A 12000-nucleotide genomic window follows, 5' to 3' on the forward strand; every position below is an offset into this window, starting at 1 on the left:
GAAAGCCAGTTTCCAGTGGTTTGGCATTCATTTTTCTTTTTTGGGAGACTGGGTGTGAGGGATGTTAGCTGGCTGTCCTGATCTTGGGTCTGTTCCCAGATGCCCGACCTCAGACACGCACTGGTACTGGGGAGAGACTTGTGCATTGAGAACCAGCAAGAGCCTGGTGTATGGGAGTGTGGGGGCTGTGGGAGCACTGCTGGTGGTCATGGTGGTGGTCCTGATCGTCCTCCTCGGCCGATCCCAGAGAAAACTGCACAGGTGAGCTTCTGGGGCTGGGCCCAGGGAAAGGGGAACACAGTTGGAACATCCCAAGGTTCTTCTCCTTCCAATTCAGCATTTGGAGGCCTGATGGGGACACAGCCCCTCTCAGCTCTGGGTAACAGCAAAAGGCAGCCTGCTGATCTGACCTGATCTGTTTGGCAGAGAAGTGCATCTTAAAACTTGGGTCCTGAGATTGGATTATGTAATGACATTACCTGGTGTTATCACTTTGGCTGCCACAGAGCCACGTTGTTGCACTGGGACACTGGGGATGAGCTATCCAGTGTTGCTTTCTCAGCTGTAAAATGGGAGGAAATCCACCTAAGAAGATTGAGAAACAATGGGCACAGTGCCCCTGATGCCTCTGATATGGTCAGAGGGAGTTGCTCTGACTCTGATCTAATGCTCCCTTCTCAAAGATAAGGGAACAGAGGCCTACTGAGGGAGGGGCAGGCCACGGTGATGTTTTGTTTTCTGCTACTGCCCTGGGGACAGGCCCCTCCCTGAACCAGGGCTTGGCTGAGGGAGCCCTTTCCAGAAGCCAAGGGTCAGGGCTCTAGGCTCCCTCCTCCACCTCCCTGCCGCCAGCTGTTCACCTCGTTTCTGTTGGCAGGCAAGAATACAAACTGTCTTGGGAGTGGCAAGGAGAAGACATTCCTGGCAGCTTCCAGAACACAGGCATCTGGGAAGGTACTTCTCACCAGGAACAAGCTAGTGGGCGGAGAAAGGCCGAGAAGGTGCTGCAGCCAGATTCAGTGTGGCTGTGGGTGCCAGCTGGGTTTGTGTGTCCTGTGGCTGCCCGGCTCTGCCAGCTTCTCTGCGACCTCCTGACCCTGCACCTTTACGCTGCCTCTGCTGACTTTGTCTTTTCTCAGCTCCTCTCTAACACTCCCATCTGTGTGGGGCTGACGCTCACCTTTACCTTCTTCATGCTTTTGCGCCTCCTGCACCACTGTATGGAGGGTTCCCCTCCTTGGGAGCTCTGTTTCCAAGGTCTAGTTCAAACACTGCCCCTCCATAGTGCCTCCTGTGTGTTCAAGCTCTTCTGATTCTCCGCTGCCGTGGAAAACCACCATGTCACATCTGCTAATCTCTTGCTGCACTGAGATGAATGATCGCAGTCCCTGGGCAGGTCCTGCCCTACCAGTTCCTTCTGACAAACACCATGGAGGGTCAACAGGCATGGCTGAGTCAGATCCTGCCCCCCAAAGACCAGCCCCTGTGAGAGCTTCAGAGGCACACACAGTCAGTGGGAGGACAGGGCCATGCCTTGGGCTCCAGGGGCCCAGAAGTATGTCCGCCCCAGCCAGGGTGGGGAGGGATCAGAAAAGACTGCAGAGGAGACATCACCTGAGCCAGTCTGCAGGCTGGAGCAGTACTGAGAGCTGGTGAATAATCTGGATGCTTCCTGCTTCCAGGAACACAGATCCCAGGGAGGTTGTGGAGGTCTCTGTGAGCCGTAATGAGGGGGACACACTGGAGGGGCTTTAAGGGAGGGAGTCCAGGGATACATTTTGAACAGCTTACTCAAGTGGACTTGGGGAGGGACAGCCCTAAAGTGGGGAGACCAATGAGATGGCTCTGCAGTATGCAGGGGATGGAGGATGCAGCTGAGTCGGGGTAGGAGGGATCGGAGGAATGGACAGCAGAAATGTAGTTTAGATGCCAGTGAGCTGGGCCGGGTTGTTCCTCACAGGCTGGAAAAGGGAGAAGGCCTGGAGCACTGCCTGGCAGCGGAAAGAGGCAGCAGGTGGGACACACTGTGGGCCAGTGAAAGGAGGCACCACCAGCTCTGGTCTGAACCCTGGGGAGAGGTCTCGGCCAGTGGGCAGCTGGGAGTGGTCAAGGAAGCATACAGGCATGGAAGAGGGCAGGGTAAAGGGCAGAGTCCCTGGGAAGACTTTGAAGGAAACAAAGAAAGGCATGATCATGGAGGATGAGGAGGGTGGGATGTGCAGAACTGGGAAACTGGCTGCTGAAAACATGCCAGCTCCAAGAGAAGATTCTGGGCCCTGCTGGTTTCTGCTTGCCCTGGTTCCCATTGCTGTGAGGGTGTGTGAGCTGGTGACCCCTGAGCAGTGCCTTCCTCCCGGTCCACTCTCACCCAGATCATCCCCAAGCCTACCCATGGTCATGACTTCTGCCCCTGAAGCATGTCAGGGGGCTGTTGTTCCCTCTTGTCCTCTCATCCCATTGGGCCAGCTCCCCGGTCACACTCCCAGAGCCACTTCATAGACTGGCTGCAATGGTGGAAGGATGGTTGGGCAGTGGGAGATACTTTAGGGAAGATACTGGAAGAAGTCTCCCTCTATGCCTCTCCAGCCTCCCCCAGGCTCACTCAGCCTGGCCCCTCTTTCTGCAGATGAGAATCTGAAGGAGGACAGATTCAGCCTTGAAAACATCTATGACCATTTCCAGCCCTCCCTGGAGAACGTGGATCCCACCATGGAGGTGATTCAGGGGCCTGTCCTCAGCTAGGAGCTCTACCCTCCCCATCCCCCAACCCACTACCTACCACCCACCACCCACCACCCTGGGGCTGCCCAGGGACGTCAGCACCCTGGTCCAGAGATAGGTAACTTCCACCGGACATGGCCATAGCTGAGGGCCCGTTGGCCTCACTTCCTCTCTCCCACCCCCAGTTCCACATCCAGAGGCCCAGGGTGGTGACCACTGTTCAGTGAGCGAGGCAGAGGCTCCCACTCCTCATCCAGATTTGGACAACAAGACATCAGCAGAGAGAGAAAACCCACCACTGTGCTACTCCTCAGCGCCCTCGTTGGTTAAAAGCAAATAGAGCATCGGGGCTCAAGGTGGTCCTCTCAGAGCTGGTGGGCCTGGCCAGCCCCTGCTGTGAGCCCCTCTCCCCACCCCCTCACCCTCCAACCAGGGGCCCCGGGGCTGCCCAGACACCCTGACACCTTTGCTCCAGTGACTTCCCACTCTGAAATTTCCCTCCCAATAAAAGAGCAAGGTTTAAAGCAGAGTTGTGTTTTCTTTCTCTACCCTGCAGGGGGGCCTGCCCCCCCCCACCTGGGGCTCCAAGGATCCCTTCTTGGAGAGAATGCACTCCAACCAGGATTAGATGCCATATCTGGACACAAGACACTCTGCACTCTCAGCCCCTTCCTGGGACCACATGTTGAACATGCAGCATGGATCCTCTCTGCTGCTCCAAGCCAGGGCAGGATCAGGCCCCCTCTGCCTGAGGTCACTGTGGCAGGCAAGCCTGGGACCAGACTTTGGGGGCCTCAGGCCCAGGGAGTGAGGAGTGGAGGCCCACAGAAGGTGAAGGAGTGAGCACTTGGCTTTGTTGACTTTGGAGGGGGGCAAGGTCACTCCGGATGGCCATGGAAGCTTGTGCCCACCTGTGAACTCACAGATAGATGTCAGGAATGCAGCCATCCTGGAGCTGGGGCTCTGGCTCAGGTGTGGCCATGATTTACATCCCATGTCCTGGTGGGGTACCTGCAGGTAGAGAGCTTGAGAGGAAAGGGAGGGGGAGCGTCCTTACCGGGGGCTGGAGTTGAAGCTTCTCCTCCCTGGTACAGGCCCAGCGTCTTCTGCTCCATACCCCCTGCCCACTGCCTCCCCCCACGGGTCTTCTCCGTTCTTGCAGGTTGCTTCAGGCCCCTGTGCCTGCCCTTTTGTTGGGGCGAAAAATCAGACAGCCTGTGTGCTTGTGTGTTGCCTGGCAAGGGAGGGGCTCCCCTCCCTCTGCCCTTTGGCCTGAAATAAAGCCCGCACCCCCAATCATGAGAAGCTCATACACTGACTCAGGTGGGCTGGCCCAGTTCTCCAGTGTCTCAGGGATCAAAGGGCTCTGGGCCCCATTTATTACCGGGGTTCCTTGGCTGACACTCATTTGCCCGTTCCTGGGAGGGTACACAGCAGGTCCACTACCCTCAGAGCTACGATGTCAAGACTGGTGACCGTGATGCTCTGCCTGCTGCCCCTTACCATCCAGCTCCTGTTCCCTCATGCTGCTGCTGGACACAGTGAGTGAACCCCAAGTCTGCCCAGGCCTGAGGAAGGGCTGCTTTCTGGGGGGCACGGGTCGGGGGATCCTCTGCTCGGAGCTCAGCTCATGCCCATCACCCTCTCCTCCTGGCTATATTCGGGAGAAGAGCTAGGCCTTTGGGTGCATACAAGTTAGTCTCTCAGTCTGCTTACTCTCTAAAATGAGAATAAGAGCTCAGACTTGTCAGGACCGGAGGATTAGCACGGCCCCTGGCATATGGCAGATGCTTCACTGATGTTAGGGTCTGCTCTTACCTTGTGGACGTGGCTGTCTGACCCCTGGTCACCTCCCACCAAATATCTAGGCCTTCCCTGCATGACTGGGACAAATGTCTGAAGTCTCTGCTCTGACTCTCATCCTGGCCATTTCTGTATCACCTCATCCCTGCCTGGTACCCTGAGGATGTCCTAGGGTTGTTGGGTAGCCAAGAACAAGGAAAGGGCCACTGCTGTAGCCAAATGGGCACAAGATGGGGTTTTGGGAGCCCCAGATTCCTTTTTTCTAAAAGATTATATTTATTTATTCATGAGAGACAAGAGAGAGGCAGAGACACAGGCAGAGGGAGAAGAAGGGTCCCTGTGGGGAGCCTGATGTGGGACTCAATCCCAGGATCCTGGGATCACGACCTGAGTCAAAGGCAGACACTCAACCACCGAGCCACCCAGGCACTCTGGGAGCCCCAGATTCTAATCCTGTGATGAATCAGCTGTGCGCCATGGTGCAATTCAGCTTATCTCTGGCCTCACTGTCTTCCCCTAAAAGACAAGGCTTGGACCCTCTAAGGGTTCCATGGCCATGGGGACTGGGGTCAAGTTGGCAGAGGTTGACAAGGGGTTCTGGTCAGACCCTTCAGGACTTTCCTCTGCCACTCGCCTGTCCTTAGAGAAAGAAGGAGGGGAAAAGGCAGAAACTAAACTACCGGACTCAGGTTCTCACTCTCTTGAGACGTCATCCTGGGATGGCTGGGGTGGGGTTAGCAGGGGACTTGGAGGCAAAAGTAGGGGGCTCATGCTGTGCCCTGTAGATGCCACTCAAACTGCCATGTCTTGGGCTCTGCCTACCCTAAGCTCACTATACCAGGAGCAGAAGGGGCTCCCAGTCACCTGGCCCCAGACCTTGGGCAACTCTTCTCCAAAGAAGGAATGGGGTGAGGGCAGGGAGCCAGTGGCCTCCTTGGCTCAAACCCACTCACAGGAGGCAGGGCTTTTTCTGGGGACCAGCCTGAGGGCTCATGGGGCAAAAGAAGAGGTATAGGAGGAGGACGGGAGGCAGCAGCCTGGGGCAGGGTGGGGCAGTGAGTGGCTTGGTTTAAAGGGCTGGTTCACTGACCTGAACCCTGCCATCACTTGGCACAGACTCCCAATGTGATGGCACCTGGAGCTGTCACCTTGTTAGTAATAAGAATGACACCCTCTTCCTAGGCACTGACTATGCTGTCCAGATTCTTAGTGCCTTATCTCTAATAAATGCCATTTTAGACACTGTGATGGGCCTTATTTCGGGAAGATGTTTCCAGCTCTCTCGTTCCTCCACCACCCTGCCCTCCTCTTTTGCTTTCTGTTTCATCTTTCTGGCCCATCTTTCCCCTCCTTCTTCCTCCCCTTTCCTCCTTCTCCCCTCTCCTTGGCCTCTTCCACATTCTGCATGCTGTGGCTCATTGCACTTCTAACCTCGGTCTTCCCCTTGGTGAAATGGAGCCTTACAGATTCTCTGCTCCTGTTCTCTGGTCCCCTTTGTGAGCCTGGCATCAGCTGGTCTGTAGAGCCATGGCCAGCTTTGAGTGGCATCTGACTCTCTCGTGTGCCCTTCCTGGGGACGCAGAGCCACATCCCTTCTCAGGTTACTGGGCTGGGGATGTCTGAGTGGGGCGTGGGCCTCACAGAAGAGCCTAGTGGCCTTCACCTGGCTCTTCCAGGTTGGCACACCCTCTCATGACCACCTGGCCCTTCCTTCCAGCACACCGTGGTTAAATTGCTTGTCAATGAAACACAACATCTTGGGCCCAGTTTGGCTCTGTCCAGCCGTGGCAAGTCCCTCTCACCTCTCACACCCAGCACAAACAGGTCTGAAGCATGGGTGCTCAGTCATCTCCTTCTGCCCTCTCCTCTCCTCCCCATCCTGAGTGCCTTCACCCACATCCTCACCACCACCCTACTGTCATCGTCCCGAGGGAGTGTAAGAAACATACACTCCAGTGGTTACCCTCCCCCTCTGCATCAACAAGGTCTACGTCCTCCTCTGAGCCTTCCTGGGGGTCACGACTGACTTCTCTCCCCTAGAACCCACTGCCGTGACCACAGGTGCCTAGAAAGATTCTCTCCCCCTGGACTACCATAATAAATTAGCACAACCTGAGTGGCTTAGAACAACAGAAAAAAATCTTGTCTCATGATTCTGGGGGTCAGAAGTCCAAAATCAAGATGTCAGCAAGGCCATGATCCGTGTGATGACTCTAGGGGGAGATCTTTCCTCCTGTTTTCTATCTTCTGGGCTTGCTGGCCATCCTTGGGGTTCTGTGGCTTGAATATGCATCCCCTTAGCTTCCTGGCCATCTTTGCCCTATGTGTCTTCACATTGTCTTTCCAGTCTGTGTATGTCTGTTTCTGGGCTCCAAATTTCTGCCGATTTTGTTTTGTTTTGTTTACCCTATTCTATCCATCCCCTCACCCATTTCTCCTCTGGTAACCATTAGTGTATTCTCTGCAGTTAGAGTCTGTTTCTTACTTTGTCCCTCTCTCTCTGTTATTCCCTTTATTTGTTTTGTTTTTTAGATTCCACATATGAATGAAATCATATGGTATTTGTCTTTCTCTGGCTTATTTCAACTTAGCATTACACTCTTTAGCTCCATTCGTGCTTTGCAAATGGCAAGATTTAATTCTTTTTTATGGCTGAATAATATTCTGTCATATAATATCCCATCTTCCTTATCCATTCATCTGTCAATACGATACTTGAGCCGATTCCATCGTTTGGAATTGTAAATAATGCTGCAATAAACACAGGGGGCATGTATCCCTTTGAATTAGTGTTTTTGTAATTTTGGGGTAAGAACCCAACAGTGTGATTGCTGGATCATAGGGTAGCTCTATTTTTAACCTTTGAGGAACCTTCATACCGTCTTCCACAGTGGCTTTTTTTTAAAAAAAGATTTTATTTATTTATTCATGAGAGACAGAGAGAGAGAGAGAGAGAGAGAGAGAGAGAGAGAGGCACAGACACAGGCAGAGGGTGAAGCAGGCTCCATGCAGGGAGCTCGATGTGGGACTCGATCCTGGGACTCCAGGATCACGCCCTGGCTCGAAGGCAGGCGCTAAACCGCAAAGCCACCCAGGTGTCCCAACTATACATTTTTTAAGTGTTTGTAGATGTATATAATATCTGAAAGCCTTCAGAAGAAACTAGTAATACTAGCTGATTTAGAGAAGGATAATTTGTATGTAAGGTAGGAGAAAGTCTTATTTTCTAAGTTTTGTATTATGTGCATACATTGATTATTCCAAAACCAAACCCCATCTTCTCCTCCTTTTCCTCTTGCTATTTTTTCTTCTCTCTCTTCTTTCTCTCTCTCTCTCTCTCTCTCTCTCTCTTTCTTTCTTTCTTTCTTTCTCAGCATAGGAAGATAATCTTTACTATATTTTAAATAAAAATGGAGCAGGGGCACCTGGGTGGCTCAGTTGGTTAAATGTCCAACTCTTGATTTTGGCTCAGGTCATGATTTCACGGTTGTGAGATTGAACCTTGCTTCAGGCTCTGTACTGGGCGTGGAGTCTGCTTGAGATTCTCTCTATCCCTCTCTTTCTATCCCTCCTCTTATTTTTCTCTCTGTCTCCCTCTCTAAAAAAATTTTTTTTAATTAAAAAGTAAAGGGATCCCTGGGTGGTGCAGCGGTTTGGCGCCTGCCTTTGGCCCAGGGCGCGATCCTGGAGACCCAGGATCGAATCCCACATCGGGCTCCCAGTGCATGGAGCCTGCTTCTCCCTCTGCCTATGTCTCTGCGCCTCTCTCTCTCTCTCTCTCTCTCTCTCTCTGTGACTATCATAAATAAATAAAAATTAAAAAAAATAAAAAATAAAAATAAAAAGTAAAAGCACGGATAGGAAGTTCCTGAGGTTTTTTTTATTATTATTCTTTTAAAATTAACCTTCAATAACAATAATAAAAAACAAGCCTTAACTACACAGATTATTTTGGTCACTATGGTAATTGTCAAGGGCACAGAAGCCAGCAGCATGAAGTAAAATATGGGTAATGGCTGTGAGAATTTTAGACATGCCCAAAATGTAGATCACTGCATGAAATTCTATCCTTGTTTTTTCTCAATATTCCTCTTAAATATGGAACCATTATTGTATCTTTTTTTAAAAAAAAGATTTTATTTATTTATTAATGAGAGACACACAGAGAAAGACAGAGACAGGCAGAGAGAGAGGTAGTCTCCCTGCAGGAAGGCCTGATGTGGATATTGATCCTGGGACCGCAGGATTACACTTTGAGCCAAAGGCATACGATCAACCACTGAACCATCCAGACATGCCTACAGTTATTGTTTCTTTGCCAAATGTCAAACATGCACATAGCATTCTGACAAGAATATTATGCTAATATTGTCAGTACTGATACTAAGCCCTTCTTTCCTCCAAAAATGCAATGAATCATGGTTCCACTCCCTGTATGTTGTAGTATTAGTGATAATACATAAAATTAATTTTGTTTTCCAGGTCAAATAAGCAGATTGACTTCATATTTTGTGACCAGCTGTGTACTCTAATTTTTTATCTTTTATTATCTTAATAAATTTAACTATATTTCATAAGCCCTGAGATGTTTGTTAACGTGCTAATGATTGTATAATTTTATTTTATTTTACTTATTTATTTTTAAGTAGGCTCCATGCCCAGCATGTAGCTGAATGTGGGTCTTGAACTCATGACCCTGACATCAAGGCCTGAGCTGAGATCAAGAGTCAGATGCTCAGGGGGATCCCTGGGTGGCTCAGTGGTTTAGTGCCTGCCTTCAGCCGGGGGTGTGATCCTGGAGACCTGGGATCAAGTCCCACATCAGGGTCCCTACATGGAGCCTGCTTCTCTCACTGCCTGTGTCTCTGCCTCTGTGTGTGTGTGTGTGTCTCATGAATAAATAAAATCTTAAAAAAAAAAAGAGATGCTCAACTAACTGAGCCACCCAGACCCCCCTGGTTGCATACTTCTAACTTATAGTCTACTTATTCTACTCAATTTGAACTCCATGTAATAACTGTTTAAATTATTTACAGATGAGGAGTGCCTGGTAGTTCAGTCAGTTAAGCATCTGACTCTTGATCTTGGCTTAGGTCATGATCTCTGGTTGTGAGATTGGGCTCGAGTCTGGCTCCGTACTCAGCAGGGAGTCCGTTTGGGATTCTCTCTCTCCCTCTCCCTCTACCCCTCACCCATTAAAATAATAAATTAATATTCAAAACATTATTTACAGATGGCTGTAATTAAAACAATGACAAAATTTACTACTTCCTTGGCTAGGCTGCTATTAATGCCTTTAATTAAGAGTTACATATTTTATGCATTTTTTTTACTTGCTAGCAGCAACTTTTAAAATGACATCTATAATTCTCTGTGAGCAATAAGTGATTTTTATTTTGCTTACTTCTATACAGATACTCAGATTCACTTTTTTCTTACTGTAAGGCAACTTTTCCCCAAACATGTTAGCTGTCCAGCTAAACAAGTGCTAAAAGATACTCAGAATTTGAGCAGTACACTGGTAACTATAGTGCTAAGAGAGAAATATGGTCATAATAGGAACTCAGGAAATGAACTCTACATGAAATGAGTGAATTGTAAGGCAATTATTAGAGCCATGTACTTTTAATCACATAATTTTGTTTAACTAGGGAATTCAGGTTCTCAGATTTATTATTTTTTAAAAGACTTTATTATTTATTCATGAGAGATACACAGAGAGAGGCAGAGACACAGGCAGAGGAAGAAGCAGGCTCCACGCAGGAAGCCTGACCTGGGACTCGATTCCGGGTCCCCAGGATCATGCCCTAGGTGGAAGGCGGTGCCAAACCGCTAAGCCACCGGGGTGGCCGGTTTTTGTTTTTTTAAAGGATAATTCCTTCTGCGAGTTCTGAGACATCTCAGTGTAGAGCTGTATTTCCTGGGACTGAAGCAAGATCTTTCTCCTGAGTTCTCTGTCCCATTCCCTGAGAATTACAAGTTTTCCAATTTGGCTGGTGGGAACAGCATTGTTTCCATCCCTATGTGAGAGCCAAGTCTCATTCCTTCTAATCTTTCCCAGTGGCACTACCTGGATCTTGGGTAGTTGCTTCATAAGCACATTCTGATCAGTACAGATCTTGATGGATATCCAGGGGCCCCTTTGTGTAAGTCTGCCTCCCCAGTAATTCTGTCCTGTGAACTCCAGCTGCCTTGGTCTCTCAAGATGCTGATTGGCATCCCCTCAACCCAATAGAGCTGCTGGGCTCCAGTTGCGTTTTCCCTCTGGGCAATCTGCCTGGAAGTCCTTACAAGTCCCTAAGATAGGGCCATCACAGGGCTCACTTTGTTTGTTTCCTTGTTTGTCTCTCAGGAACCACTGTCCTTTGTTGTCTGACTTCCAGTGTATTGATGATCATCATTTCATATCTTTGTATGGTGATGTGGTTATCTGGGGGCTGGATATAGTTTCAGGTAGGAGGGTGAGTCTGATCTCTGATATTCCATCTTGGCCAGAAGCATAGGTACAATGGTTTGATAAGGGTCTTTGATTAGTGTTTAATCTATTTTATATACTTGGCCAATTAAATCACTTTAAACATTTTAAGTTACATTTATAAAATTAATACACTTCCTATTGAAAGACTTCAGTTATTTGATTAATAAATAAAATCTTGGGATCCCTGGGTGGCGCAGCAGTTTGGCGCCTGCCTTTGGCCCAGGGCGCGATCCTGGAGACCCTGGATCGAGTCCCACGTCGGGCTCCCGGTGCATGGAGCCTGCTTCTCCCTCTGCCTGTGTCTCTGCCTCTCTCTCTCTCTGTGTGTGTGTGTGTGTGTGACTATCATAAAATAAATAAAAATTTTTTTTTAAAAAAATAAATAAATAAAATCTTTCCAAGGACTAAAGAAATTCCATAAATCTAATACATTAAATGTAGATTTTTAAAAACTTCCCCCAATTTTAAGTCTAATACATTATAAATACCTATGCGTTGGATCTTAAGTTCTCTTAAGTGTTCTCATACTGTTTACAATCCTAGCATAATTTTATTTTTTTTAAAGATTATTTATTTACTTATTTGAGAGAAAGCAAGAGAGAGTGAAAGAGCACAGGCAGGGGGGAGAGGCAGACTCCCCGCTGAGCAGGGAGTCTGACATGGGGCTCGATCCCAGTACCCTGGGCTCATGACCTGCGCTGAAGGCAGATGCCTAACTGACTGAGCCACCCAGGTGGTCCTCAATTATATATTTTAAATTGAAACTACAAAGTTGGCACATTAGGCCAAATTCTCTTGAACATTACAAATATCTTAAATCCCAAGTGCTAAGAGATTATTTGATACAAAGGGTTTAAATTTCTTAAAGATGATTAGAGTAAGTATATCTATTCCTAGGCTTAAATGAAACTCTTTCCCATATTAGTTAGGATATTTTTGTATCTGCTGTATCAAGTATGTTCCAAGGGTATAATTGCTCGACCACAAAAAGATTTTTT

Source organism: Nyctereutes procyonoides, unplaced genomic scaffold (assembly GCF_905146905.1).
Source record: "Nyctereutes procyonoides isolate TBG_1078 unplaced genomic scaffold, NYPRO_anot_genome, whole genome shotgun sequence".
NCBI classification, from domain to species: domain Eukaryota; kingdom Metazoa; phylum Chordata; class Mammalia; order Carnivora; family Canidae; genus Nyctereutes; species Nyctereutes procyonoides.